Raw genomic sequence first — 26740 nt, forward strand, 5'->3', positions numbered from 1 at the left:
AAATATTCCTAAATTTTATACAATTATTTCTTATATTTATGAAAATGGGCTTCAACAATTATTTAAATTCCATAAATTGTAAACTCTGTAAGGGGTAGGTTTTCATCTCTGTTTAGTAGAAGGAGGTTAGTATCTTAGTTAAATCTGTCTTCGGGAGTTATATTAGTTTTGTTTTTAGATTGACCTACATTAATTGTTCTTAACTAATTACAGCTAAATATGGAGAGGTCATTATGGATGTACAACTTATCAAGATTGGACCCATCATATGTAGTGGAGGTCCAAAAGTTTATTGATGTTGCAAAGATACATGCTCGCAGAACAAAGGCGAAGCACATATGTTGTCCATGCGCAGACTGCAAAAATATTGTGGTATTTGACAATGTAGAAGCAATTACTTCCCATCTGGTTTGTAGAGGATTTATGGAGGACTACTTGATTTGGACAAAACATGGTGAGGGTAGTTCTGCACCTTATATGCGGACAACAGACAACACTGCAACTAACATCAATGTGGAGGATCAAATGCCACCTCTCAATGAATTTCATGCTATGCCAGGTGTCAATGAAACTCATACGTCTAATGTCAATGAAACTCAGCATGCTAACACAGATGCTGTTGAAGATGCAGATTTCTTAGAGGCAATAATGAACCGTTGTGCAGATCCATCAATATTCTTCATGAAGGGAATGGAAGCATTGAAGAAGGCAGCAGAGGACACTTTGTACGACGAGTCGAATGGTTGTACCAAAGAGTGGTCGACATTACGTGCTGTTCTTTAGTTTTTGACGATGAAGGCTAGACATGGTTGGTCCGATGCTAGCTTCAATGATTTCTTGCGTGTACTTGGAGACCTTCTTCCTAAGGAGAACAAAGTGCCTGCTAACACATACTATGCAAAGAAGCTAGTCAGTCCACTTACGATAGGTGTTGAGAAGATCCACGCATGTAGAAATCATTGTATTCTATATCGGGGTGATCAATTTAAAGACTTAGATAGTTGTCCAAACTGTGGTGTCAGTAGATACAAGACAAACAAAGATTATCGGGAGGAAGAGAATCTAGCCTCTGTTTCTACAGGTAGGAAGCGAAAGAAGACCCAAACAAAGACTCAACAAGACAAACGCTCGAAGCCTAGTAGCAATGAAGAAGTGGACTATTATGCATTGAGAAGAATTCCTGCTTTGGTGATATGGTATCTCCCCGTGGTTGATCGTTTGAGGTGTTTGTTTGCAAACCCTGAAGACGCTGAACTTATGACCTGGCATGCTTCAGATGAAAGGAAAGATGATGGAAAGTTACGACATCCAGCCGATGCAAAGCAATTGAAAGATTTCGATAAGAAATATCCAGACTTTGCTGACGATCCACGGAATGTAAGGTTTGCACTGAGTACTGATGGAATGAATCCATTTGGCGAAAGGAGCAGCACGCACAGCACATGGCCGGTGATCCTGACAATATACAACCTTCCTTCATGGTTGTGTCAAAAGAGAAAATATCTTTTGCTAACCATTCTTATTTCTAGACCTACACAACCTGGAGTTGATATGGATGTATTTCTAGAGCCCTTAATGCAAGACATGCAAACACTATGGGAAGTAGGTGTGGACATGATCGATGCGTTCCGCAAAGAGACATTCACACTGAGAGCAATTATTATTGTCACAATTAATGATTACCCTGCTCTCTTCTCATTATCAGGTCAGTTCAAGGGAAAGGTTGGTTGTGTAAAGTGCATAGATGGAACATGGCACGTGTATCTTCCTGCATCTAACAAGATAGTGTACATGAGGCACAGAAGATGGCTACCGGCAGGCCATAAGTACCGCTTACAAAAGATGATTAAGTACTTCGATAATATTGATGAATCAAAGGTTGTAGTAAAGGGCATAGAGTGTACAAGATAGTTGAGAATGTGAAGTTTGTTTTTGGAAAGAAGACCAAAGATGGGAAACCAAGAAAGGTTGTCAAGGCAAATGAAGGGGACACATTCAAGAAGAAGTCCATTTTCTTCAAGTACTTATCGTACTGGAAAGACTTGGACGTACGACATGCGATCGATGGTATGCATGTTCAGAAGAATGTGTTTGAAAGTGTAATTGGAACCTTGTTAGACATAAAGAGCAAGACAAAGGAAGGTCTCAATTCACGTTTGGACATGCAACATTTAAAGATCATAAAAGAACTTCACCCTGTACTCCTAGAGAATGGGAAGTACCACCTACCGGCAGCAAGCTACAACCTGAACAGAGAGGAGAAACATGCAATGTGTGTGTGGTTGAAGAATTTAAAAGTTCCATCTGGTTTCTGCTCCAACATAAGAAGTCTTGTGTCAATGAAAGACCTTACATTCACCAACTACAACTCACATGATTGTCATGTCATGCTGACCACTTTCCTTCCTATCGCCATCAGGGCTATAAATCCAGTGTTCTTAAAGATGGCAATCACACGGTTGTGCTACTTCTTTAATAAGATATCTGAGAAGGTAATTGTCCGTGATGAGTTAGAGTCCCTACAAAAATTTGCTGCAGAGACATTGAGCCAGTTGGAGATGTGCTTTCCCCCATCGTTCTTTGATATAATGGTACACCTTGTTGTTCATTTGGTACCTCAAATAGAGGCATTAGGTCCCATGTTTTTCCATGAAATGTGGACGTATGAGCGTTTCATGTCAATATTGAATGGCTATATGTCAAATCGTGCTCATCCAGAGGGTTCCATGATAGAGGCGTACACTACAGAAGAGGCCATTGAGTCTGGAGGACCATTATGTAATAATCTCCTAAAAGACCAGGTATCAATTGGTTTGCCTCCATTGCGACATGAGGGAAGGCTTGATGGACGCGGGAGAATGGGACGAAAATCATTCATCCCACCAGATTACAACATAGTCTTAGAGGCACATTATAGCATACTACAACAACTCATAATAATGGACCCATTCATTGAGCAGCACACGAAAGAGCTTCGTGAGAAGAATCCAGGATGCACAAATGATTGGGTACACAAGGAACACAAGCGTCAGTTCACCGCATGGTTAAAGGATTTGGACATGACAGAGGAATCAGAAACCATTAAGATGTTAGCATCTGGACCATCAAGCCAGGTCACATCATGGCAGAGCTATGACATTAGTGGCTTTTCATTTTCCACCAGCTATAGGGACACCAAGAGCATGGGACAGAATAGTGGCGTTCGATGCGAGGCTATAGATGATGCAACTGGTGAAACAAATACATACTTTGGGTTCATTGATGACATATGGGAGGTAGAATATGGTCCACTCCTGCAGATTCTAGTGTTCCGATGCCGATGGGTTCAAGATAAACATGTCACTGTGGATAACTATGGCCAGAGAGTTCTTGACCTAAGTAAAGTAGGTTATAAAGATGATCCGTGGATCCTTGCTAACCGTGCCGCACAAGTCTTCTATGTGGAACAAATCCTTTCTAAGGATGAAAAGAAAAATAGCCACAAGCCAAAGCATATAGTTATTCCTGGAAAGCAACAAATTATAGGAGTTGATGGTGTAATGGATTTGGAGGATGTTAACCAATTCAGCGAGATGTCTCTTTTTACAAACTTTCAAGAAAACCTAAAAAATGTTGAGAAAAGTATCCCACAATCCTCATTGCCATGGGTGCGCCACGATGGACAAGGAAGGACTGTAGCACGCTAAATTCTATAAGTTATCATTACTCATGTAACTCATGTATCACTTATCATTTGTACTTATGCTACTATTTCTTATTAAGCAACATGTTTACATTTTCCATTTGTTTTATAATATTTGCACTCCTTTTGTATTTTATAACAAAGCACTCCTTTTGTATTTTATAATATTTGCGCAATTTATTACAGTTTATTTAATTTTTGAAACAACATAATTAACAAACCATTAATCACTAAGTAAATTAATTAACAAAGCACTCCTTTTGTATTTTATAATATTTGCACAATTTATTACAGTTTATTTCATTTTTGAAACAACATAATTAACAAACCATTAATCACTAAGTAAATTAATTAACAAAGCACTCCTTTTGTATTTTATAATATTTCCACAATTTATTACAGTTTATTTAATTTTTGAAACAACATAATTAACAAACCATTAATCACTAAGTAAATTAATTAACAAAGCACTCCTTTTGTATTTTATAATATTTGCACAATTTATTACAGTTTATTTAATTTTTGAAACAACATAATTAATCACTAAGTAAATTAATTAATTTTAATGAAAAAATATATTTTACAGGCGGCTATAAATGAAAACCGCCTGTACTAATCTATTAGTACAGGCGGCTCTCAAATTAAGCCGCCTGTACTAATCTATTAGTACAGGCGGCTCTCAAAGACGTCCGCATGTAGAAATCGAAACCTATTTATACCCAGAGCGCGGGCCGCGAAATTTTTCAACTCCCGGTGGCGCGAGGTTGACGAAAGACGCCGTTAGGCTGCCGAAATCCACCGCCGCGCCAGCCATCTCTCGCCGGAGCCCGCCCGCGACGCTGCTGCCCTGCCTCCGCGCCCCCGCCGCGAGCCACTGCGCCGCCGAGGAGAGCCCGTGCGCCGCCGCCACCGAGGACGTCCGCGTGCCGCCGCCGCCGCTGACGTCGCCGCCACGCGCCACACCTCCGCGCCGCCGACGACCTCCGCGCACGGCTGCCGCCGCCACCGACGACCTCCGCGCCGCCATTGAGGTAAGCCGAGGTGTGGCGGCGGCGCGCACCTCCCAACGCCGGCAGGAGGCAGCTTGCTGGGCCCTGCTGGGCCTGGCAGGCGCCCTTGCTGCCTTTTTTTTATTTTTGTAAATTATTTATTTGTTAATTATTGATTGTTTATTAATTATTAGGGTTTGTTTGTTAATTAATTATATATTTGTTAATTTTTAGTTGTTAATTAATTATTAGGGTTTGTTTTGTAAATTATTTAATTGTTAATTATTGGTTGTTAATTAATTATTAGGGTTTGCTTTGTAAATTATTTAATTGTTAATTATTGGTTGTTAATTAATTATTAGGGTTTGCTTTGTAAATTATTTAATTGTTAATTATTGGTTGTTAATTAATTATTAGGGTTTGTTTGTTAATTAATTATATATTTGTTAATTATTAGTTGTTAATTAATTATTAGGGTTTGTTTTGTAAATTATTTAATTGTTAATTATTGGTTGTTAATTAATTATTAGGGTTTGCTTTGTAAATTATTTATTTGTTAATTATTGATTGTTAATTAATTATTAGGGTTTGTTAGTTAATCATGTATTTGTTAATTATTGGTTGTTAATTAATTATTAGTGTTTGTTAGATAATTATTTATTTGTTAATTATTGGTTGTTAATTAATTATTAGGATTTGTTAGATAATTATTTATTTGTTAATTATTGATTGTTAATTAATTATTAGGGTTTGTTAGTTAATTAATTAGGGTTATTTATTTGTTAGTAATTATTGATTATTAAATTAGTGTTAGTTAATTAATTAGGGTTATAAATTATTTGTTTACTTAGATGACTACTCCATCGAATGAGATAGAAACACCGGGATCCAACACCTCTGGATCCGACACTTATAGGAGTCCGAGCGTATCACCACGTGAATCCCCAGAGCTAAGAAGGCTCGTCTAGAGTTGGAACATGACCCGACATACGAGCCTCAAGCTGATCCGGATGATGATGAGATATATATTGTAGTAGTGTCTATACAATAGAATACATGTGTATATATGTATATACCTAACAATTGAATGGACAGGAGGTGTTATCTCAAGTTGTTGCCGAAATGGAGGCAGAAGAACAAGATGTTCAGAAGGACATGGCGCCTCAAACGACTGGGACATCCTCTGAGCCAAGAAGTAAAACAAAAAAGAGTGATCGGGCACGAGGAGACAGAGGAAGGAATAGATTTCCAGAAGAAGTTTACCAGATTATAGAGTTAAGTCCGAGCGGAGAGCCCTTAGCACCTCTAGAGGCGCTACCCAAATTTAGGGCCGCAATTGGATATTTAGTAAAAGAGGAATTTGATATCAGTTTGAGTGATTGGAGTATGGTGCCACAAGTGAAAAGGACCACTTGCTGGAATCGCTTGTGCACTCGATTTATTTTTCCCGATGGTACAGATGAATTGGCCAAGGGTTATGTCATGAAGCAGTTGGCAATATCATTCCGGGGCTATAGGCACGATATGAACAAAAAGTGGTTGCAGAAGGGACGGGACCCGACGAAGCGGTACCCTATCACAGAGGCTCAGTGGGCACGTTTTCGTTTGATGAGAGAATCAGACGATGCGAAGGCTAAGAGCAAAGCCGCCTCTGAACTCGCGAAGAGGAACAAGTATCACCACCACCTTGGCACTGGTGGTTATAAGACCAAGATTCCTAAATGGAGGGCAGAAGACGATGCAAAGAGGAGAGAGGGCCATTTGGCATTGACCGATATAGTGCCTGAAAGGAGTGCGAATTGGCTTCGTGCTCGGAAGGCAAACACTGAGAGCGATGAGATGTCATGTCCCGATGAGATTAGAGAAGTTGTCGACAAGGTTTTGGAAGCATCAAACCTAGAAAAGAAAGGTGCCTTCAAGTCACAGAGGGAGAGGAACATCCTTACCCATGCTCTAGGTAACCCCGAGCATCCAGGACGTGTACGGGGATTCTCCTCCAGAATTAGTTGGAAAGAAGGATTCGGTGATGAGTGGAAAGGCATGTATAAGAAAAGAGACCGACATAAGGAGGAAATGAAAGATTTTTTTGAGCAGCAGGCTGCAAAAAAGTTTAGGGATATGATGGAAGACTTCTTTACAAATCCTGATCCTGAAGTGATGAAGCGGTTGGCTGGAGCAGTGTCTGCTCAACAAATGTCCTCACAAGCTCCTTCGCATATGTAGCTTGTACCAGCTCAACCCTTGGAGCGTCAGGAGATGGCCTCACAATCTAAGCCCTTTCCAAGCAGTATAGCGTCAACAACAAATAAGGACCATTATCCAGTTGATGATATTGATAGACCTTGGCCTTGCTCCTTGGTCATATCCTATGGCCTTAAGAATCAACATACTAAGCAAGTGGCCACCGGTAATGCTATCCCAGGACGTACATTCCATACTGTTGACATGCAAGATGCATACTGTAGGGTGGAAGTGTTGACGGTCGAGGCCGGATATGAAGACGACTTCATAGACATCCCGACCTCTGAGGGTATAGAGAAGCTTGGACAAGCAATCAATAACTTCATACAATGGCCGAGACGGTACGTAAGGTTGATTGATCCACCAGCGCCACCCTCTCCAAGCATAGTGCCTCAACCATCCCAAGAGGCCGAAACATATCAACAACCACCATCACCAATGCATGCTCCAGCATCCCCGTACATTTATGAGCCACCACCATCCTCCCCAATACATGAGATGGCATTCTTGCAGAATGAGCCCGAGGTGCCAGCCAAGGAGAACATGCTTGAGCAGCAGACTCCGCCATCCAAGGAGAATAAGCAAACTCCCCCACCACCTCCAAAGGAGAAGGAGGATGAGCAAACTCCCCCACCACCTCCAAAGCAGAAGGAAGATGACCAAACTCCCCCAGCAGCACCGGCGTCAAAGAAGGTGAAGAAATTTCCAATTCCAAAATTGATTTCTCCCTTTGAGCCAAAAAAGGGGAAAGCAGCAGGCACAGCTCTCTTTCTGAAAGGACTTGGAAAGCAGCGGACAGCACGGCTTATTGAGCTCGAACCGTCACAGAAAAAGGAAGCCACCGCCCAGTCAATAGAAGCCATGCCCCCATCAAAGGAAGCCCCAAGTGGCGATGTACATGTCAAACAGCCATCAAGTCAACCATTGACCCTAACGGATATCAGAAAGCCAACGATTGATGATTATGTCAATGTCCCCAGTGACTATGTGCCTGGAAGGCCTATGCTCCAATGGACGATGCTTGATAAGATTCAATGGCCGATAAAAAGATTTCATGACTGGTACATGAGAGCAGTGCATGCTGGCCTCCATGCAATCAGAGTTGATATACCAGCAGACGTGTTTGCTACTGGTAACGAAAAAAGCAAGGCATTTGTTACCTTTGAGGACATGCACTTGTTATTGAACTATAGGCGGCTTGACGTCCAACTCATAACAATCTGGTGTCTGTAAGTATCACTCATGCACACACAATTATTATTAATATATAGTGTGAAACTCTAATATGTAGATGTTGTCTGTAGTTTGCAAGATCACGAGCAGAGGTCATTATTATCTACCGGATCGATGGTCGGTTATCTGAGCCCTATCAAGTTACAAGAAAATATGCACAAATTTGTACTATCAAAGGACGATAGAGCAAAGATAGAGAAAGACAAAACACCAGAAGAAGTTGCAGAAGCTATTAAAGAGTTGCAAAGAAAATACGAGGATAATTATGCCCTCTATCTTGGTAGATCAATGCTGAGGTATAAGTATAGGGATTTTATATTGACACCTTACAACTTTAGGTAAGCTTGACTTCATATACGTACTTCAAATAATTATCGTGCAAACAATATACATGTGTCGCTCACTCATTTATTCATGCAGTGACCATTGGATTGTTTTTTATATTTATCCCTTCGAAGGGAAGGTGCTTGTCCTAGATTCTTTACATGTTCCTCCCGAGAAGTATCAACCATTCTTGGTTCAATTAGAAAGGTGAGCCAACATATGAAACCACATGCGTACTTATATAAATTAGAGTTTCAAAATAACTTTAGTGATTTATAATCGATATCTACAGGGCATGGCGGTTTTATAAGAGACAAAAGGGACCAGTCGACTCCGCATGCTCAGATCCTAGGGTGCCATTGATGATACAACACCACTATCCGGTAAGTTGTCCAAACACATTTCATCATATAAATAATACATAAAGCATGGCAAATTTAGAATAATCCGTTGCTCATTATATAGTGCCACAAGCAACCACCTGGATCGGTCTATTGTGGGTACTATGTCTGTGAGTTTATAAGACAGCGGGGACGTTACGTCAGGGACAAAAATATGGTAAATAATATATATGTATGAAGTTTTCTCATTAAAGTTGCAAAATTATATATTGAACATGTGTCAATCATGCTTTTAAACTTTGTTTGCAGCCAAAAAAGCAACGAAAGGACGTGCCCTTTACACCAAAGACGCTGGAAGATATAGTAGCAGACTTGTGTGGTTTCATAATGAGAGAAATATTCCAAGTGACGGTGCATATTTTGATCATGAGGGCGATTTAGCAAGTGATAAATTTAGAGTGCTGACAGACATAGCAGGTCTAAATCTGAAGCGAAATGACATGTAAACACTGTATGGTTGTGCGGATAACATGCATTAATTGACGTGTATATATGTAATTTTATGGTTGATGTTTGATTTCATGTTTACAATTCTATAATATATATATGTGGTGTATATGTATGATGTGTGTGTGAGTGTGTGTGTGTATATATATATATACATATATATGGTGTTTAGCACTGTGTTTGGTGGGAAAAATTAAAATTTGAAATATATATAAAAAATTATTTACACAGGCGGTGTAGAGTGAGCCGCCTGTGTAAATTACATTTATACAGGCGGCTCACATTGTCAGCCGCTTGTGTAAAAGTTCATTTACACAGGCGGCTGGCTAGGTGCGCCGCCTGTGAAAACCATATTTTCACAGGCGGCTCACACAGCACCGTCTGTACTGTGGTCCATTTTGTACTGATCCCTGGTACAGGCGGTGTGCTCGGCCGCCTGTGAAGATGCCTTTAGCGCCGCCTGTAAAAATATTTTCTGTAGTAGTGGCAGCAGCGAAATAATAATACCCATAAATAATTCTCTTTTTAAAAATCCACAACAACCTTGACTATGGACATGTTTGTACTGTTTCTTGGCCCAAATTGTGAATTTCGGGTACCCGTAGTATAATAGACTACGTTGAGTCTATATCTAATAATAAAAAGTCAAAAATTTTCACCCCCTATTTTTTTGTTCGTTCATCTTCTTTTTCCCTCCCGAGTCATGAATGAATCCCCACATCAACTCCATCTCCTTCTCCTATCAATCTATGTATACAGTAACGGAGTCCACTCCGGATGCCTATTTACGTACGTTCCAATTTCTTTTCCTTTCAAGGGCTGGTTCTTTTTTTTACAAAACAAAACATACAACTGTATGAATACAATGCAATAGATTATACAAAACTCCAAACATCCTACTGCAACCATTGCATCGAATTAGCTAGGTCCTAGGAGGCCAGGTCACATACCCGAAAACGGTGACCCACTCCTCCTCGTCGACCCAGCCAGCAGCCGGAGCCGAATCCTTCGGCATCTCCGGCTACGCCACCTCCCTCTGGGAAGCGACAGCATGATCAGTGCAACCTTCTGCTGTTGTGACTGTTGACCCGATGACATCGTCGAGGACTGTTGTTGGTGCTACACGATGCCATCCATTGGTGAGCCATCCCTGGGCTTCTCCTCCCTCGAGGGGTTCCACAATGCCGAGAGGGCCGGCAAGCCGTTGGACCGCATTGGCGAAGAGAAGAGGCTGGTGCCATGCGGGGGCTGAGGCAATGGGGTCGCAGTCGCTTGCAGAAGCGTGGCCAGCTGTGGGGAGAGGGATTAGTGGGAGAGGTCATCGAGGGAGAGCAGCAGCGGGGTGGAGGCCTACGTCTCGCGCCGCACCGAGGCAGATTGGGGGCGAAACAACAAGGAGATTGGTGCGGCTTGGAGGCGAAACAACAAGGAGATCGGGGACGAGAGATCCCGCAGGAATGATGGGTGGTGGTGCCGGTGGTCCGGCCTGGAGGCACTCACGACGGCGGCATATGGATATAATGATCATCATACAATAAAGTATATCTTTAAAACTTCACAAAAAGAATATTACATAAATATTTAACATTGGCATTTTGTTTCTACCTATTCATTTGTAATTGTTGCAGCAACCATTCACAACATCATGTCACCTATTAAAATTAAGCTATCATGGCCACTGCAGCTATGCAACAAGCTAAAGCAAACAAGTCGAACATGGTTTTCCTCCCATCGCAATGCACGGGCATATTTTCTAGTAAGAATAAAGGAACAAATATTTTTTTCCATGACCAATGACCCGAGGCATGTTTTTCATTAAGAGAAAAATAGACTTACACACACACAAATTGGAACGAAACAAGTGCATGGATATATAGAACATGGCCATTAATGTTCTTAACCAGCAAACGTGCTTGTTAATTATTACAACGGAAACAATTAGGTTTTGGAATTAGATTCTATATTATGTTGTTCTGGCCGCAAGTAGTTCTCGTATACACATGCATGAATATAAAATTGTAAGATAATAATGGATGGGTAGGGATTATATATTTTTGTAGCAGCGTAAACTATGTTCTTGTCAACAAACTAGAGCACTCCGATCCATTACGTACGCCACTTGTTGCTGTCGCTTATATACACTTTCCATCCCATTATTTCATCAGCCCAACTCGAGGCGGCACTGTCGTGTGTGTGCCATAATTGAAAGCGTTTCTAATAATCAATCAATATAAGCTCTTTTTTATGTACTCACACGCGTTCTAACTTTCCACACACAGGATTATTTTTATCTATTAATTAATTTAAGGAATCTGAATATCCCCGTATATAGCTAGCTAGCACTAACCACACAAGGAACACTACTACTTGTGCTAATAACGCATTATGCAGAGTACAGCATACCGGTAGGTGACCCAGCTAATAACGTGATCCCATTTATTAACCAAAAGTAATAGTAAATGTTAACGGGACCAACGCGGAGATGACATAATATACATGCGGTTCGCCATTGTTTTCTATCTAGATTATATATTTTGGAATCTTTTTTTTTCTTTTGAGAAAGCGTCTAGCTTTAGGCGGGAAACCAAGAAGAAGAAGAAAAAGATCATTTGTGGTGGCTGACCCTCAAGATAATTTAAATTCCCTTATTGGTCTCTACCCTTGACGGGCATCTTTATTATGTGTTGGCCACCAAAACTAGTTTTCTTGGCGGTTTTTATTGATCCTTGAGGGTTTTTGGCTCAAAGATATTCCATTTCATGGTGTGAGGGCACTCACAATGCAAGACTCTATCACAGAGTCCGAGACAATTAATTACATATTATTTATGGTATTTTGCTGATGTGGCAGCATATTTATTGAAGAAAGAGGTAGAAAAAATAAGACTCCAAGTCTTCAGCATGGTAGAGTTATGGTATTGCAAGACTCCAAGATAAATTGGGATCCTGACCAGGGACAACCTTGCATACAACTGGTTCAAGAGGGAGAGGTGGGTCAGCAAATTAAATTGTATAGTCTGTTTCTCTAGTTGTTGATGCTTTTTAAGGAGTGGAGATTGTTAATGGCAAACTATTTATGACTTTGCCTTTGTTTGGCTCCCATGCGCGTAACCTAAGTCCTAAAGCACACAGACACGTTAAACTTTTCACACGGGGCTCCCTTTTATTTTTCTTTCTTATTTATTAGGCAATCTCAATATCCCGTACGTACTGCTACCAGCTAGCACTGAGCAGTAAGCACACAACCGACAACACCACCAGTTGCCGATCAATCTATCATGTCGTACAATTAGTAATACCCGTTATGGAGAGTAGGTCATTCTTGGTTACTTCCCCTGTCTAAAATTATAATTTATCTTTTTTTATCATAAGTTAAACTTTTCTAGCACTGATCAAGTTTATGGAAAAAAAATACATGAAATCCACAACATCAAACTAGATTCGTTAGGTACACCCTACCATAAAATATATTTTGATAATACATTTAATTGATTATATCATAGATGTTTATAATATTTCTACATGTATGTTCAAACTCTTCTTTTTAATACAACGATACATAAATATTTTGTGTATTCGAGAAAAAAATCATTCAAAGATAAGCAAATTTGACTAAAGACAATTAAAATGAGTAATGTATTGACTTTTATGTAATAATGTGATCATGAATTTAGGTTATGTATGAACATCAACATTGGACAAGTAATATGATGTGAACCCTATTACGAAAATGTGTATTTGCTATTAAAAATGTCTCTATGTGTTTGTCAACAAGTTGGTGACTCTAGCAAACTCATCACTTGTCTAGACAAAAATAATTGAACTAGTTAGTTTCCCAAATTCACTTAGTCACTTTGGACAACTAATTAATAATTCAGTAGTAGTGTTATACCAGATCGAGCTATGGAAACCTAGAGGACGAACATGATTTACTCCCTATTCTTATTGCAAACTAGTAGTAAAACTCTTACAACCGCGCTAGCTTTGTGGGTACATATGTGCTCTCAGTCCGTTGGAGTGATATACTGTTGTATGAGTGCAGGGGTGGATCCACGGTGGGGACAAAGGGGGGCTAAATAGTGAAGATTTAGGGCTTAGATATTACCACATACATATACACACGGAAATAGAAGTCCTGTCTGAAATGATGGGGAAGTCTTGACTGCATTACTATCTCCATTATCTTCCGGTTAAAGTTGTTATAAAACATGTTGCCAGCGGTTGGGACCTTTCCCTCTCCGTCTCTCATGATCAATATAGTAGATGAAAATAGAAGAACAAACAGACACAAGATAGGGAGACTATTCTTTATTTCTCTGAATATTGATGATTACAACATAGAGCTCCCACAAATATATAGTCCTGCCAAGGCCTAAGAGTTTTGGTAAGAGCCCACATACAAACGGACTAGGATTAGGATTCCTCCTTCTCCTTTCCTTCTAGGATCAAGTCCGTATGTTTTACAACACTCCCCCTTGGGCGATTACCACGATATGCACATGCCTCATTAAAAACTCCATCCGAAAACCCAATAGGAAAAAATGGTTCTTGGAGAAAAGAGTACATCGCATCCGTTAATTGTATTGCACATGTTGTCTCATTAAAAACCTTGTGTGAGAAACCTTCAAGTAAAAACTCACATAGGAAAAAAGAGTACAACATTTAACCTTCATGGTCATGTATTCTTCAGGATATTCTATTGTTCATGAATAGATATTTATCTTCATGATTTATGCATAAACTTCAATGTTTTAGCAAATATGATCTACTTGATCTTGGTAATTCTAGTGGTTTACCTTCAAGGTAGATTTAATAAAAATATGCTCCCCCTCATAATGCCAAATTTTGAACTTTATTGTTTAAATCACACTGTTCACAAATGTGTGCTTAATCAATGGTATGCAGTACCACAATACTATATCTTTCAAAAGTTGGCTCATAATTCTTCTATGAATTATATGGGTATAAACAAGAGCAATATGCTTCATGTATAAATGACCACTTATTAGTTGTGCAAAACAAATAAAAATTATCTTCAGGGTAATAAATCCTTTCAGAGGATTATGGGGTAAATAACTTACAATATTTAATATCTTCTAGATAGTGCATCAAACTTATAATTCTTATTTAGTGGATTTTACATTATATATTCTATAAATCTTCGAGATTTTGATTATACCACTAAACAATAAATCCAATCTTGCATTTGGTATTTAGGGGATAATTCAATTACCAAAATCACCATTATTCATATACCTTCTATGGTATTTAGAGGATATCAAAACTGAAAGGTCCAAATGGCTAGAGGGGGGGTGAATAGCCTATTTAAAATTTCTTCAAACTTTACTAAGCAAGTGAGTTAGTAAAACAAATGGCGAAGCAATTCTAGCACTAGCTCAACTAAGCTATGCAAGCCACCTATACAAACTAGTACAAGGCTAAACACTAAAGCACAACAACAAGAGAACTAAGCTAAACAAGCTACACAACTAGCAAGGTATGCACAAAAGTAAAGGAGAGGTAAGTGATTGTTATACCGACGTTGTAGAGTAGAAATATAGCCAATCAATCAATCACAACAATAAGAGAATCCTCGGCAAGAGATGACACAAGATTTTTTACCGAGGTTCACTTGCTTCCCGGCAAGCTAGTCCTCGTTGTGGCGATACACCCACTTGATGGATCACGAGCTAATTGGCAATCCAAAGCCAAACCCTCAGCGGGTGCCGCACATCCACTCACAAGATGGGGATCCTCCAAGCCACGAGCAATCCACTAGAGTAGCCAATTGCGATCTCCCGCGGGGAAGGCTCAAGAACCCCTCACAAATCACTTGGTGAGGCTCGAAACAATCTCCAATCACGAGCTCAACACCACCGCTGCTCCAAGCCGTCTAGGGCGTCGGGAAACACCCAAGAGTAACAAGAAATCCGCAGCAAACTCAAGAATCAAGTGCCACTAAATGCAACTCTCAAAGCAATGCACTTGAATCTCACTCAATCTCACTAGGATGAGCAATCTAGCAAGGAGATGAGTGGAGGGAGTATTCTCTAGCTCAATGTATGTCTCAAGTAATCAAATGTGCAAGAGTTAACCTCCCAAAGCCGGCCACCAACTATTTATAAGCCCCTCAAGAAAACTAGCCGTTGGCTGTTTTCACTGGGCTGTAAACGGGGGCACCGGATGCTACTAAGTGAGCACCGGACGCTCGACACCCTGCGTCCGGTGCACTAGAGTTGGCCACGTGTCCTTCCTTGATTTCGCGTGTCAGTTTCTAACGGCTACCTGCAACACACCGGACGATGGGCACCGGACGGTCCGGTGCTCACCGGACTCGTGCGCAGAGAGTTTGTCAAACTCGCGACCTCACCGGACGCTAGGCACCGGACGGTCCGGTGCTCACCGGACTCGTGCGCAGAGAGGGTTGCAAAAACCCCTCACACCGGACGCTAACCACCGGACGCTCTCAGAGTGCGTCCGGTGCTTAACCCTAGCAGGGTCAAGCTCACCGGACGCTGAGGCCAGCGTCCGGTGCCTCCGCACTCAGCGTCCGGTGAGTGTTTCTCAGTGAGAAAACACTCCCGCGACTTCTCTAAATTTCCCACCGGCGCAATAGAAAGTATACACTTATTTTTCTCAAAAGCGCCGAGAGGAACCCACACCCCTCTCAACCCTAGGAACTCCACCTCCTTTGTAAATGTGCTAACACCAACAAGTGTCCACCACCAAAGTGCAAGTGTGTTAGCTTTTCACAAACATTTTCACCAAAGGAGTTAAGTTAGCACTTTACTTGATCCTAATGCATATGCTCAAGATATGGACCTAGTAGCACTTGATTCGAGAGATAACCGTGATTTCCCCTCTTGATAGTCGGCTATCTATCCTAAAAACGGGTCAATCACTTCTCTACTCATCTTAGACCGGCAAAAGTAAAACCCTATGTTTATACCTTTGCCTTGATAACTTTGCTCCTCGTCTATCACCATGATCTCCACTTCATGCTTCATCCCTTTGTGATCGTGTGGCCACCTTTCCATGCCACCATGCTCCTTCATCACATGTGTTGCTATGCCTAACTCAAGTCACTTAAAAAAAAGGCATTAGCAACTTGGTGTCATTAATTACCAAAACCAAACTTGGGCTTTCAAAAACTTTATTGCTAGCTTTACAATATACACTTTCTGAGTGTTTGTATGATATCTTCATGATATTTCGAATTCCTTATTTCTTTTCTGGTCTATATTCACTTCGGGGATTAATGGTGTTTTTCAAGAATCGACTGGTAAATCCATCATGGATTAAATCCTTCAAGGATGTTCTCATTTTTATTGAATAATATTTCTCTTCTATGAGAAATATTCTCTACTACATGAGAGTTTATTATGTGATATACACAGCGAGATAGTGTTATTCACTATAAAGTCATTCAATGACTATTCCTTCTAGGACATGCTCTTCTTGAGACTTCAATATTCATTCAGGAATATATTATTCTATCTTAGACTTCTTAATACTTAGTATGAGATTAAATTTTATATGTTGCGATTTCTTTTCTTCAGGAACTATATGGATTTTCCATATCCACTTACTAACTGCATATTTCATATTTATTCATTTTATTTGCCAGAGATATTGCAGAACATTTATTTCTTCTTAGTAGGAGATTCAACCTCAATTGCTTTCTTGATTGACCCAATATAATCGCTTCAAGCGACTTTGCCATGGACTTTGTTTTCCGGATCCAGGTTCTCATAAGAGAAACATTTGCAATTATAGAGGTAGTGTTGTCAACAACTATTATTTTCTCCTAATACTCTCACAATGTGAGATTATCCTATCTCTTTGTCATTTTCTAAACAAGAGATAATTTATTGTTCTGCATACCCAACACTATGATGCGCGCGCTTAGTGTGTTGGATTTCATCTTCTTGATGATTCTCTTCATGAGGTGCCTAACCTTCTTCATAAGGTGTTCTCTACATGAGAATGGAGGGGTTTATTCTTATTTCATTTAACAAGTATACACTAAACTAGAACCCATAGGCGTCCCCGTAGATTTTAGCTTTATAGTATACAATTTAGTTTACTACTAGTAAACACAATTTCTTGTTTATAACTCAAATTACTTGTTTACAATTCATGCTTCACAAGAGCATTAGTCAATATGTTTGATTTTGTGCGTGATACTATTCCTGCTTCAAGCTTCAAGGAATATTTTCTCTTAAGATCATTTTCCTTCCATGAAAATAATATTTGGCATTCAACATAGGCTTTCTCTCCCCCTAATGCCAATATTAGATCTTTAATAGCATACTTCAAAAGAAATCCCCTATGATGGACTTAAAATAATTCAAATTCATGTATCTTCAACTACAAGTGGAGGCCCATTCATATATGCTATGATAAAATTTTATATGAAATATTCACGCACATATTTAAATATGGGTGTTATTATATATTATATGCAGTGAGCTAGAATTCATAAAGTGTACTTAAGAATGTTCAGCATTCCTACGAAATCAAGGATGTTCTCCCCCTGATTTGCACATATCATAGTTTATAAAACTATTTCATTATCTAGCTTCTTTATTCTTTAGCCTAAAAAATTGATCCAAGTACTCATACATAAAAAAATGGACCATACATTTTAAATGTATAAAATACGCAACATTCGAATTTACATGGAATTTCTTCAAGAATTTTCTAATCACCATTAATGCAATATCCACAAATGCCTTTTCTTAATAAATCCCAAATCATTTAAGCGTGTTATCCACCATCTTAATTCCACAATAATTCATCCCTTCAAATTGGGTTACTTCTCCATTTAGCTAATTTCAGATTAACTCACTCCCTGATCTTAAGCTGCTTGGCCATAGACCAAAATATTGCTTATGTATGCAACACATGAAAAGCAACTATATAGACATAGCGTACTAGCTAGCCATTCTAATTATGGGAAGAGTGCAAGGTAGCTACTAGCTACAAATTTAGCTTCTTCTATGCTAATATCCATATAGGAGTGGAGATACTTGCAGCTCGACGGGAGCACAACATAGTAATACACATTCAAGTGTAACGTGGAATGTTGGTATTCAATCCAACATAATAGATAACAACAAAATGCAAAGCTATAGGCTTACATGCAATTAGTGCAATGTAGAGAAAACTAACATAGCCGGAAAAGTCACGACTAGAACTTCAAGTCCTTATACATGCACTTAAAGATAGATTTAGGAAGGCTATGCCTACTAAATATATATTATCCACATTTTCTTATGCCTTTACTTGAAATTCCTCCCCCTTTTAATGCCATAATTACTTCAAGTAGTAATATGCTTCATGCATCATCTATGATTAATCATTTCAAATGTTCCAAAGAATTTAATCATACTTCTAGTATTCAATAGTTGTGACATGAAATACACATGTCGCGTGTACTATTCAATATATAGCAACATATTTGGGGTAGGACATAAACTTCTAGTTTTTTGAGCTGAAGTATTGAATACTTAGTTTATGGATTATACAATTTCTTGGCTAAATTGATCCTTGCGAGATCAGTTCATAACTAGTATAGTCCAATCATTCATGTGCTTCTAGGAAATTCAATCTCTCTTCTTCCTATATGGTAGTATTGCACAAAGAACGATAACCTTCATGGTTAATAAGGCTTCTTTGTGGATAAAAATAATGCAAAACTTATTTACATAGGCAAAATAAGCAATTGTTTATATGTGAAACATATAATTCTAATTCATTCCATGTAAGATTGACACATATTACTGCACGTAAGAATTGCAACTAAGAATATTAAATGCTTGATATTAGTCTTCAAGCTAATAAAATAACCATTAACTCTTCTACGAGTTTCTATAATCCACTTAATTCAACGGAAATTAAAACTTAAAGCACTGCCACCATTAATACTTCTGGATAGTAATTTCAAAGACAAAACAAACAAATATATAGGCACATAATTTAAGTTCTTCTCCTAGAGAAACTTAAAAATTCATTATCCATTCTTGCATGTCTTAGCTTCTATGCTTGACATTTAGCAGCTTCATGCATGCTTTATTTCATAATAGTAGTGATATGTAATAATGATCCTTCTAGGAGTGCAATATATGCAAGTCATATATATCCTGGTTCATAGAGTTGTCTAAAAATTCTAACTCAACTTCTATTTGAGTAATTTTGATGATAAATTAAAATACTTCATGTATAATATTGCTCTTGGATATTCTATATACAAGAGAAATTGCTTCAAGAATATTCACCAACAAAATCTTTATTTACCATTATGTCTTCTATGACATTTAATACAAAGCTTCAGGCCATTGTATTTGTTTGTAGAGCAGCATATATATCTCGTAGGGTGGTTCATCTTCTAAAATTTCTCAAGCATTGAGTACCACATGACCTTTGAGATTTATTATGGCCATATACTCATTCTTAAGAGTAATCAGGAAATATATATCCTAAATGCACTACACTTCAATGGTAGCGAAATATCCTACATGGATTTAATAATGACCATAGCAACTTTTACTATTCAAAGTAATTCCAGGATATTTCTTCTTTCAAGACATGCATATACTAAGATAAATTGGACAATGTGCATATAAGTTTACTACATGTAAACTAGTAACAAGATACAAAAAGGTAGTGGATGGTTATTCAAAATACTCTTAGAAGCATCCTAGCACTTTTCAGGATTATGGTATAAATATAAATTTTCAGAATTAATATCAACCATTTATTCATCCCAAAAATTCATTATGCTAGATAAATATGAGCCTCTTAAAGATGATAAGTCTAAGGTCTGCATGATTTAGAGAGCCCATATACCATGTTTCTAATGCAATCATTCAAGAATTTTTTTTTTGTTTTGCAAGTTAGCAGGTACATGGTATAAAAATTCGTACCAAAATAAGTGCATCCAAGATAGAAAAAAGGAATCCACACACACGGCATGTACACGTCAATATAAATTTCCAAATCTCCCCAAACATATATGTTCAGTTATTGATGCATTTTTCATAATGCATCTGGTCCTTATTACAAATATAATTCAAGCCTGTGTATATATTTATAATTTCTAAAGGACATCATAACTTCAGGTTATACTTTGGAAAAATATATTTTCTATCTCAAACTTCTATTGTATCCCAAAACAGGAAGCTTCTAGCCTTTTGTTTTTTAAGTTTGCATATAATTTTTCAATTTTACAAACCACGTTCAATGTGGGCCAACCCGTTTAATAGACTCAAACTTCCAAGATGCCTTTTCTTGAATTTCTGACCTGTTTTCTTGTTCATCAGGTCTTATTTGCCTAGAAACCTTCATGGCCTAGGTAAACTTGAGTCGGTCTGCTTTGTAACCGTGCACATAGGTCAGGATGTTGAAGGCGTGCGAGCCCGTCATAGCCACTGCCATCCGCGTTCGAGCGAGTGACTTGTGATAGTATGTGACCGATGCCGCGATTTGCAATTATGGGTGTAATTTCAGTTATGGAAAATTTGGGAGATGCACGCTACAGACATAAAGGGGCTGTTTGGTTGCCCGTATGAGACCATACATGCATCTCTGGATGCAGCGTGGCCGTGTTTGGTTGCCAGCATGCAGCTTTGGGCCAGGCTCTGGGCATGCAAAAAGGAGCCTCAGCCAGGCTGAGGAGGAACGTCCGAATCGGCCGTTTCTGGCCAGCCAGGTTGGGCAGATGTAACCGTTTACGTGGCTAACGGTGTATTAGTGCGTGATTAGTAAATATTAAGTGATATTAGTGTACTTTGAAGTTGATTAAGAGTGTATTCGTACAAAAATAAAAATTATAATCATAATCTTATAATATTTTTATCTCATACAACTTACCTTCGTACATGCAACCAAACAGCATCTAATCAGAGCCTGGCTCCACATATGCATACAACCAAACTAGGCTTCCTGCATGTATCCGGCCAGGCCAAAGACAGCTGGCTCCCTAGAGCTGGCCTGGTTGGGATGAGAAGGGAACCAAACAGCCAAAAGGTATTCTTGCTATGCATACGGCACGCTACAGACATGCTCGTCGTGTGATAGCCTTAGCAGAGATACTGGAGTGGAAAACCGAAAACAGTACATGCAGCTTGGACGATACAGTCCGACCATGATGAGGACAAGTAACATGGCAAGTCGATCCACTATATGTGCGGCGATGTCTTCAGAACATCCTTCCTAGGGGAATTGTTGTTCTTCGAGAAAATTAATATATTCTTCGATGGTAGCAGCCTACATGGCTCAACCATTAATAACCCCGACATCAAGCGGTTCTCACGCTCATGCAGGAGCATGCATAGCGCTCCAAGTTCTGCCGCATTCTAGACAACCAGATGTCTTTTTTTATTCTTAATCCTAGATGCAAATCTCATATGTACTGTATATATCAATTTTACATACTACGCGTATGATGAAAAAATTACCCAGTTCGATAGCATGAACAAACAATTTACCAGTGCGGCTCTTTCTCATAACTGATAGAGGATGTCAATTGATCTATCTCACATGCCGCGTAGGGCAGTGGTTAGTAGATACATACCGCGTAGGGCGTTTGACATTGTTGTAGATCCAACTGCTTGATGACGACGGTACATGTCGATGCAATGTAGATTTACTTGCAGGTAGAGGTAGTAGATCCGTTCCGCTAACAACGTCGGCATGTCGACGTTGTCGTCGAAGTAGTCATGTCCGGGACGGCGGCGGCATGAGCGTCGTCGTCGAAGATCGGCGGCAGCTTCAACGGCGATGTCGACGTAGAGCTTGTCGTGCTGATAACGTGTTATAAAACATGTTGCCAGCGGTTGGGACCTTTCCCTCTCCGTCTCTCATGATCAATATAGTAGATGAAAGTAGAAGAACAAACAGACACAAGATAGGGAGACTATTCTTTATTCCTCTGAATATTGATGATTACAACATAGAGCTCCCAATATATAGTCCTGCCAAGGCCTAAGAGTTTTGGTAAGAGCCCACATACAAACGGACTAGGATTATGATTCCTCCTTCTTCTTTCCTTCTAGGATCAAGTCCGTATGTTTTACAACAAAAATAACCTACCTATGATGCGTCCAACTAGTTGATGAGGTGTGTGTGTGGGGGTGGGGGGGGGGTTGGGGTGGTGGGGGGGGGGGTTAAGTCTGTTTCTCTAGTTGTGGATGCTTTGATGAGAAAATATATAGTTAATGACTGACTCTTCTAAAAGTTGCCTTCTTAATTAGACTCCCACATGCATGCACGTAAAGTAAAGTGCGCAGGCACGTTTATTTTCCATCTTTCCACACGGGCTCCTTTGGAATTTCTTATTAGGGAATCTCAACATCCCGTACATCAGTACATGCATGCTACTACTTGCTAGCATTATAAGCACAAAATGTTTTTGCAAAACGAAAAGCGTAAAATTGAAGGTAGGTACGTGCAACCATTGTCGGACAACAGTCCATTCAACTCAGAAAAAAAATTCTTCCTTGACTGACTGATAGCTTAGCAGTATGAGTGGTGCATTCAAAATAAAACTAATGAGAAAAATCAATATTGAAAGAAGAACCACTCATTGTTGCCTTCATATTTACTACCACCCTCTATCGGCCAATTTATAGGCGTTTTGACGCACCTTCCAGGAAGTAGAGAGGACTCCCATTCAGGTGCTAGGATTAATAAAGGAAGAGTTGGGGCTAATGACACAGGCTAGAGGACCGTGATGGTACTATCTCCATTATCTTGATGTATGTTTTCAGTGCTAGTGTTGTCTAGCTTTTTAATGTAATTAGACCTTGTAAAACGTTTGCTTGCTCTTCTCCTTATATAACATAGCAATGCTCCTACTAATTCTTAAAAGAAAAACTTTCTTATGCACCTAAATGTAGGATAAAAGTTGTGTATCTAGAAATGCCAAAACGACCTATAAATTAGAATAGAGGGAGTATGTGTTATCTTCATGTTTTTTTAAAAAATATTTTGTTGTATTAGGTGCCCTCAACATGCTTTTATAGCACTTAGAATATTTAACTGTGATTGAAATATGTGAGGAAGGGGATTATCATGTATGTTTAGTAGGAATAGTTCATGTTTGTTTTCTCACCTGGTGATTCAATTCTATTTTGTTTTTTCATACCTAGGTTGTACGTGATAAAAAAAATCAAAGTTAATTGGTTCTAACAATATTAAATCAGATCATGTGTAGATTGTACTTCTTGCATTTCAAATTATAGTACACGTGTATGTGTACACACAGGCATTTCTCCGTAGGAAAAATCAGGCCATTAAAGTGCTACTATTAAAACAGCATGCGCTGAATCTGAATTTCATGTTTCAATATCCCCTAATAGTCTTTACATCTAAATCAGTTAAAAACCTGGTATAGGGCACAGATAACCCACGCCTGAGGCAGTTTTTATATCAAATCTTATCCCAATCTTGAGGTATTGTTCAAACTCTGGATCCAAACCCGTCCTTCGGGAATAGGAAATTTATCAAGTAAAGTAATAAGGAGATTAAATGTAGGGATTATTTTGGTCTGCCCTGAGGAGCCTGGCGCCCCCCGTTACTCCGATAGCTCTCCTCGAGCAGAAAGTCTATCTTGGCTCTGATATTTTTCATTCCCTCCTCGGGAGGAAACAATATTTGCCTCTAGTCTGATACCCTTCCCTGAAATGAAAGGGTATCAAAATGGCAATAGCAAGACTACATCTATACCTAATCTAGCCTTGACAAAAAGGACAAACCCCCGATATAGTTCCCTCTCTGAGAGAAAACTATGTTTCGAATCTAGCCAAAAAAATATATCACAATCCTGGTATTGGTATATTTTGGTTTTATTCTAAGTAAATCTAACTTTTGACCAAGTTATTGGAAAATATATTTAAATACGTAGTATACTCTAGGTTTAGCTATGTTAATTTAGAGAAACTAATTTAACACTGTAGGTGTTATATACATTTGACTATAAAGTTAGTCAAAGTGAACCAAAAATTTCGAACAGAGAGAGTAGTTGGCGGGGAAGAAAGTTTACCACTGTACCCTTGAAAGCGGCCTCCTCTGTAGTCGACTAACGCCAAACCATTGTAATTTCGTCTTGGCACCGGGTGTGACCTATAAATGCTTTGGGGCTCCATGTAACAAAGAGAGTTCTTTTTCAGACAAATTAATGGGCACTTAATCCGATTTCGATATCTCACTCTCGTGACCACTCGAATGACGTGCCATACCATTTCATTTCACCCTTGCTTGTGCACTACACCTGTGGGAAAGCCTCGGCTTCCCCCCGCGTGTGATACCCCGCGAGGGTGGGAAGCCATGACTGACTCCACGTCCTCCTAATTGAACTCGTCGGAATTCACACGTGTAAGAGTGCCCAAACAACGGAAATCACATGGCGCACGACCGAAATGGTATCTTAGGCAAACAAGTCGGGAGCAGTGGCACCTATGAGCAGCCAAATTTTTTAATAGCCTCTGTGCAATTGCGATCTTTTTTAATGGCACTCATGTAAAAGCCTCTTATGCAAAAGACTTGCTGCAGCAGCCTTCATCAGTAATCAGCAATACTCTTTTTCTTAGCAAATGGGTAAATAAGGTGTGGCACGAAAAATTTTTATCAAGCCATTCCAAAGGTGATCCCAAATAAGAAACGAACGACCCTGGTATAGGTGAAGGCATGAAGCTAGGCATTTGTTGAACTGATTAAGCAACTTGAGAATATATATCCCTCCTGTAAAAGACAGTCGACAATTGTTTCCATACTAGATTTGCCCAAGAAAGATTTTCATGGTTGAAGAATTTATGGAGATTGTTCATAAGCAGAGCCTCATTTGAGTTCTCAAGTCCACAACCAGCGACGGAGCCAACGGTGGGGCTGGTGGGGCTCCAGCCCCCCCTACGGCTGTAGAACCTACGTAGTCCCCCTTAGCCCCTCCTACAAATTTTTATCATTGATACTCTTTAAGAAGGAGCTGAAATTATCTTAAGGTAGCAGAAGCCTCTCCTAAATATTTTTTTTAGATTCGTCACCGTCCACAACACCAAGACCGTACCACACCGTACGTACCCCTTATTTACAAATTTCCAGGCTGCTTACGGAGGCCTCTTTTGAAATCTGAACCTTCTTTAGTCCACAACTAAATAACAAGTCCGTTTCTCTAGTTGTACATGCTTTGGTGAGTGGGCAGAGACTTGGGTCTCCTTAATTAATTTGGCTATCATGATGTGCTTTAACATAAATAAAGCACGCAGGAACGTTTTGTAATGACTCTTTACTATGACTTGAAAAATGTTTGCATCATTGATCATATATACATAATAAAGTTTTTTTTAAAAAAAATTGAGAAAACGTGTGTGCTATAGAACACTTTATGATCAGTAAAACGATGGAAACCTCTTCTTCTAGGAAACGTATGTGCTATAGCAAACGCGTCCACATATAGATTACCGTGTTGGTTCGTCCGCATATAGTCCGCAAGTACTTTTTACATGCATGTTGTTGGTTCGTCAAAAGGTAATATAAGGTCATAAATATAGCATATATCTGGGCCTGCTGGGCGCGTCATTTGTCCCACCACTGCTTTGATCAACACGTCTTATTAACTTCATTTCAAAGTAAGTTTCTGTGAGCCTATTTTAAGTACCGTGCAGTGTCCGCTTCCACCGGCCATGGACAATTACGACGACGTGATCTCGAACCCAAAATCGCAAATGGAGAAGGCCGACGACAGCGAACAGGTACGTTGCCACAGCTAATCTCTTATCTCATGCATGCTTGAGTTGATGCTTATATTAGTTAATTTTTTTTCGGGCTTTCCAAATTACAAAAAGTTTCCACTATACATATATATAGAGCAGACACAGCCACACTGATGGAACAGAAGGAAAGCTAGGTACTAATAATTAACATAAATATCACTAATTGGTGACATAGCATACTTTTATATCATGCATTCAGAAGTTTACTTTGTGTTACCGGCCTCTTTTATTGATTTGGTTTGTACGTACATTTGGTACGGTCCTCCTTGCTACGCACTTACAAACATATATGCATGCAGTCAGGCCTTGTTTAGTTCCCTCGATGAAATTTTTCATTTGCATTTGGTAATTATTAACTGAACTTAAAAGATTCGTCTCATAAATTATAATCAAACTGTGTAATTAATTAGTTATTCTTTTTATATATAATGCTCTATGCATGTGTCATAAGATTCGATGTGATGAGGAATCTTGAAATTTTTTTGTTTGTGAATGGAAAAAAACAAGGCCTCAATACAGCTGACGAACAGGGGGCAGGTCGTCGGTGAGAGAGATGAGATTAATGAGAATGAAGATAAGAGGCCGCAGGCACTGTACTCCTCCTTATCATTCGCAGCCAATCTCGCAGGCATCAGCAGTTGGTCATCCATGA

The 26740-nt window shown here is 39.3% G+C and overlaps 1 pseudogene; it reads right to left on the reverse strand.

The window, feature by feature from the left end:
* Positions 10240-26000, reverse strand: LOC110429731 (annotated as a pseudogene).

Source organism: Sorghum bicolor, chromosome 8 (genome assembly GCF_000003195.3).
Source record: "Sorghum bicolor cultivar BTx623 chromosome 8, Sorghum_bicolor_NCBIv3, whole genome shotgun sequence".
In the NCBI taxonomy this organism is placed as follows: domain Eukaryota; kingdom Viridiplantae; phylum Streptophyta; class Magnoliopsida; order Poales; family Poaceae; genus Sorghum; species Sorghum bicolor.